Source organism: Pongo pygmaeus, chromosome 15, assembly GCF_028885625.2.
Source record: "Pongo pygmaeus isolate AG05252 chromosome 15, NHGRI_mPonPyg2-v2.0_pri, whole genome shotgun sequence".
NCBI classification, from domain to species: domain Eukaryota; kingdom Metazoa; phylum Chordata; class Mammalia; order Primates; family Hominidae; genus Pongo; species Pongo pygmaeus.
In genome coordinates, this window is record NC_072388.2 from 49495726 (window position 1) to 49501725 (window position 6000).

Genomic DNA, 6000 nt, shown 5'->3' on the forward strand with positions numbered 1-6000 from the left:
AAGAAGAGCTCCAGCGCTACGAAGCCTGCCATAATAAACCTGGGCCTCTCCTCACCATCTACCTTTCCAATCAAATTGTTAGAAGGCTTTATTTCTCTTTCGGAATGAAAGAACCAGTATGGGCAATATTTTGGAGTTCTAACTGGGGATGGTTAAATAAGAAGCAGATGCACAGAACCATTAATCAAAACATTTACCACTCAATAACCACCCATAATGACAATTATTCTGAGCATTTTCCTTCCAAATAACTCAAAATAAGGCTGCCAAAATGCTGCCGACTCTGACAGTGGTGTTCATTACCCCAGCTGATGAAATCACAGTGCCAAATAGGACTGCAAACAAAATAGGTGGAGGTGTGGCTAGAATCATGAGTGGATACGTGCATTTATGAACTTTTCAGTGTTCAACCAAGGTACAGAAAGGAGCTTGTAAGAATGATACCCCAGCTAAAGGGGACGTCTGTTCTGGGCCAGAGGGAGTGAAAAGGGGACAAAGTCTGGCAAGTGAAAACCAAATAATAAATATGCACGATGCCAGAGCCCCTAGCCCAGGCCTTTTATTTCCCATCCAGATGGTTCAGCAGCTGAAGAGCTCTGCGGAATGTCTGCATGCCCCTCGGCTCAGCTGCTTTCCTTGAGAGGGCATCATAATAGATGCTTTTGGACCTGTGTGCAGACATAGCTGTTGGGGGTCCACAGACCAGGCAGTGACCACCAGTGACTCATTTACTTACTCTACAGCTGACGTGATGAACACCGACAAACCCCACTTGGGCAAAGCTCTCCATTTATGCCTTTAGCTTTCACCATTTGGCAAGTCGGAGCCTAATAACGCCAATGATCAAATTAAAGTGTTTCTTTTTCTTCTCTCTTTTCTGAAAATACTTTAATTGGCTGCATAGATTTTCAGGCTCACCATATTGGACTAATTTCAGTATAAAAGGAAAGAGTGACAAGGATAAATTCAAGTTTAGTAAAAACTCAATAGAAAAAGCAGTTGCAGCCATTTACGAGTTTATATAGGAGAATACTTCCGCCAAAAACCAGTGCTGCTTAGCAGCAAACTGATTACTGTCAGAATGCCTCCTCTCTGCTCAGTGTCTCACTTCTAGCTGGATACCAAAAGCACAACAATATCACTGTGAATGAAATCATGACATAAAAACATAACACAAAAGCTTAAATGCACAGGAAAAAAGTCACATTAAATAAATTTGAAAAAAGGGCCGGAAGAGGGGGCTCACACCTGTAATCACAGCACTTTGGGAGGCTGAGGCAGGTGGATTACGAGGTCAGGAGATCAGGGCCATCCTGGCTAACACGTTGAAACCCTGTCTCTACTAAAAATACAAAAAAAAAAAAAAAAAAAAAGGAGAAAGCTTATAACAACTTCCACTTCTTGAGCCATATTGACTCACATTAATTTGGGATGCCTGAGGCTATGAGTATGGTACCCTGAGGCGTAAGTGAAGGTGATCTTCTCTTCTCACGTCTATGAACAATATTTTCCCAACTTTGTTTTTAAAGTGAGCATTAGGGTATAGATAGATGCTTTGTAATTTTTCCATCCAAATGGAATAAATGGTTGAATAAATGGTTAAATAAATGCTTGAATAAATGGTTAATTGCTGACTTAAATTGCAATAAAGAAGTGTCCTTATTTCAAACAAGGATGCTCACTTTCAGAATCTCATAATCTTTTCAAAATTCTATTTTATTCATAAATAGCATAAAAATCTTTTTGCAAGCTTCACTAAGTCGCTCCATAAGCCCCTGCCCAACAGATGCAAGTTCAATAGCCAGAATTCAAACCAGATAATTTATTGGCTTACAAATGAATTGGCATCTATAAAAATAAGCCTTCTAAAAAGGCTTCACGCTGTTTAAATCCTTCTAAAATGCTCTGGCTAAGCTTGCCCACCCTTTATCAATGTAAGACTGATAAAATGTATTTTCATTATCAACATAAAATGGAAGCATCAAGATAGTTGAAATGTTAGTTTAGAAAGTCATTTGCAGTGACATTTAAAACAATTTATTTGAACATTTGACTCATGATAAGAATACTGCCTATTAAATTAAGATTGGCTGTTCAGAATTCACTGGAGCCCTATTCTCCCCCTCTGTGACAGTTAACATCTTTTGATATTAAGGGTCATTACACATCTAAAATGAAAAAGAAATAAGAAAAAAGAACCCCACGCCATTCCGAGCAAGCGCCTATTAAAATGACTGATCCTTGACATTTTAATGCAAAGACTGTGAGTATGACGGCTTCCTCTCTATTGCCCCCTGTGAAGCCTTTCTCTGTATTGGTAATAACTTTGCCGATGTCCAACCCTGTGGAACATTCATCCTACCTTTTCCCCACTCTGCAGAATGCTTCCCTCTAAAGAATCACCAGAGAACAGGGAAAATAAACAAATCTGCAAACAAATTCCCGGGCAGTTCACATCACCTCCCAAAGGACACTGACAACAGCTGAAGAGACCACAACACACAAACTCGTTTTTCAGCCAGCCTGTAATGTTCCTCCTATACACACTCTGGAAATCCTCACAGCTCCCTTCAACTCCAGAGCAAGAGCCACCAATATTCCAGGTCAGCCACCTATATAATATGCTCACCACGAGAGAAGACTCAAGGTAAAATTAAACTGACAGAAAAAAGCCATTTTCCTTGTTAGATCATCAAGCCTCCGGAAGCATGCAAACATATGTGTATGTTATGGTGTTTACGCGGACCTAACTGAGAAACGTTGTGGTTCCAGGGGCTTCCCTCACGTGTCAGGATGGACTTTATCAGGATTCTCATCCTACAAAGCTACCATGTCAGTCACAAAAGACAACTACGCAATCTGTTTCGATGTAATAAATTCAGGAGTTGAGCTGTATGGCAAGCCCATCTTAGAAGTCCTCAACACCAGGAGAGAATCTGTCCTAGTTAGGTGCAGAAAGCAGATCTCGTAATATCCAAGTTGTCTGGAAACATGATATATGGTAGGGCAGTCTTTCCAGCTCCCATTTTGTTGGTGCCTTCACCTCGGGTTGTCAGGGCTGGGGTTAGGGAAATTGCCTCTTACCGTCTCTATCTCTTTTAACTTCGCAGCGAGAGCTGTAAGCAGTGACTGTTCCCATCACCTAGTTCCTTCTGTCAGGGGCCGCTTCCGTAGCTACAGAAGCCTAGCCGCTGGAAGCTTCCTTCCCCGACACTCCATACCTCCATGCCACACCTTTTAGGCAATAACCAAATGTCATTTTGTTTTTTCCTTTCTCCTGGGCATTACACTGGGAAACTGTTTACGCGCATCGATCCCACATACCTCCCAAAATCTCCACTTTCCGGGCTCCAAGCAGCTCTCCGCTACTCAGACAGCCCAGGCTAATACCTCGGGTTTCCCCACGCAGTTTCCTCTTCAGCGTCTCAATCACAAGGCTGTGCGGGCGGCACATGCCAACGGAACCACCACCCTTTCTGTTCCCTCGGGGACTCAAGTCTGCTCTCGGTCAGCGCACAGAAGCGGCTTTCAGCTCCGGGCAGGCGGCCGGGGCGTCGGGGGTACTGGAGGTACCCAAACACAGCGGTGCTGCCGGGCGGGGAAGCGGAGGTGCGGCCGCAGGACAGGCGCGCCTCCCAAGTCCCTGGCCACCTGCGATGCGTCCTCAACTCGCCTGCCCATCGCCACTACCAGAAACCTCAGACACCCCATTGTGTGGGCAGGCAGCGCGCTCCCCCGGCCCCGCCGCCCTCGCCTACCTTCTGTCGGTTTCTCCGGAGCGCCCGCACAGCCGGCCGCCCGCCTCCAGCTCTCTGCAAAGCGAAGGAGGACGCTTTGTTAGGGCTGGAGAAACGGGACAATACTTCGCAGCCGGCGCAGCGGTTCCGGGCGGGCGTCCTTCAAAAGGACGCGAATGGGGACCCGCATGAGCGTCATTTCCATATGTAAGGGCCCAGCTCTTACAAAAGCGCAGCTCTCGGGGGCCGCGGGCTACAGCGCGCATCCTCCCCGCCCCCGCCGGCCCGCCCCCCGCCCGCGCAGCCCGCGCAGCCCGCGCCTCCGGGACCGGCCCCTCCTCCCGCCTCCGATGCAGCCCCGTCCCCGCCTCGTCCTCCCGCCCGGCCGCCGCTTCCTCCCGGCCCGCAGGGATTGCGCCCCCCTGGCCCCGGACCCCAAATGGGAAGCCCCCGAGTGATCCGGTGCCCAGTTCGCTCCGGGCTCTCAGGGCCTCGCCGACGGCGCGGGGGCAGCGCGAGGCCTCCGTGCACCCCCAGGCCGTGGGTCCGGGTCCCCGGGGTTGCGCCACTTACTGCGTCCCGGGGCTCAGGCGCCCGGCGCGGCCGCGGGAACCATGGCCGCTGGCGCACTCCGGGCTTGGCAGCGGCAGCGGGACGGCCGCGCCCAGCGCGCTCGGCTCCCGGCTCGGCCGCGGCCACCCGGAGCTCTGGACGCCGGGGAGGAAGGGCCGGGCCCGCGCGGGGAGGAGGAGTCAGGGCGACGCCGGCCCCGGCGCGGCTCCTCCTCTGCGGCCCGCGCGGCTCTGGCAGCCAAGGGAGGAGCGGGCGGCGCCGCCTGAGCCCTCGCAGACGCGCCCTCCCCTCCGAGCGCCCGCCTCTGAGATCTGAAGTTAGAAACGCCGGGGCTCCGGGTGCGGGTGGAGAAGGCTGGCGCCCCGAGGTCGCCGCCGAGCTGGGGCTGGCGCTGCCACCCTCGCCCCCTGGCTGTCCGCCTCCCTTTCTTTCCCAACACGGCTACACTCACCCGCACCGCGGACACTCGGGCCGCAGCGTCTTCGCGCAGAGGAAGGGCCCCCGCCTTCAGCAAGCGGGACTTTAAGAGGGGGATCCCTGTGCCTCTTCTGCTCCCAGGCGGCCCTGGATTTCCCAGCCCTCGGGTGTCGATTGGCCATCAACATTGGAAAGGGTGTTCAGGAGGCAGAAGGGCTCTAGAAGTGACTTGGAACCCTGTAGAGCGAGCGCGACCCTCCTGCCGGGTCTACACTGGCTTCCGCACCTGCCCACCACGTCCTCACAGGCTCCCGCCCTGTGCAGCCTTCTCCGGGTGAAGCTAACCCTTGGTCGCAAGCCACACAGGACGGAGACTCCTTGGAGTTGGTGGTTCCCAGCCCAACAGTTGCTCGATATTAACCGCCTCCTACCCCTACCCCCAGAGTCTCCGTTCTTACTCCCCCATCCCTACACTTCTTCTGATCTCATTGCAGTCAAATAGGATCCCAAGTCCAGGCCATGGTTCTTTCTGAGCCGCAGGGTTAAATGTGTTGCCCTTGAAGGATCCGCCTGATGGATTACAACCCACAGGTCTGGTTATTTCAGCAAGAAACTGGTGATAGCTCCCTTTCTACCGAGAGAGCAAGCAATAGACAAGAGGAAACCAGCATTCCTTGAGAATCCAGTATGCTAGAAACTCGACAGAAATTATCTTACCTAATTCTCACATCACCCTTAGGAGGCAGACATTATTTTGCAGATGAGGAAAATGGATCTCCCAGAAGTCAAAGAGCTTCCTCAGGATCACACAGCAGGAACTCCACAGAACTGAGATTCAAAAGCGGAGCACATATGTGGCAAAATTCATAAGAACTGAATATACACTCACAAATGAGAGCACGTGAAACTCTCATGAAATTTGAATAAGACATTTGGACTACACTAATGTCCATTTACTGATTGTAATATTGTTCTACAGTTATGCAAAATGTTACCATTGAGAAAAATTGAGTGAAGCGTCTATAGGGAATCTCTCTATTATTCCTTACAACTTCAAGCGAATTTACAGTTACCTCAAAAATTTTTTAAAAAATTTTAAACAGCTCAGTCTTATTCAAAAGCCCAGGCTCTCTTCTTTCAACACAGTATATAAGCGTGCCTGCAGAATAAGAGAGATTTATGCTCCTCTCTCCTTTTTAAACACTCTTGAATAAGTACACATACACACAGAAACACACACACTCATACACTGTATGCATGGTTGTTCAGTCAT

General features: G+C 50.0%; 1 protein-coding gene across 9 annotated transcripts in view; it reads right to left on the minus strand.

Annotated features, from left to right (window-relative positions):
• Positions 1-4486, minus strand: part of NIN (ninein) — a 110600-nt gene extending 106114 nt beyond the window's left edge. For 4 of the 9 annotated variants that reach the window (XM_054447655.2, XM_054447653.2, XM_054447656.2 and 1 more), the window contains exons 1-2: positions 4311-4486; positions 3759-3812 (exon numbers count right to left, since the gene is read on the minus strand). The gene's annotated coding sequence lies outside the window, so the exon portion shown is untranslated. Of the gene's footprint in view, positions 1-3084; positions 3235-3758; positions 3813-4310 lie in introns of all 9 variants that reach the window. The other 5 variants (XM_054447654.2, XM_054447658.2, XM_054447659.2 and 2 more) reach the window with 3 other exon arrangements.
• Positions 4487-6000: the final 1514 nt, after the last annotated feature.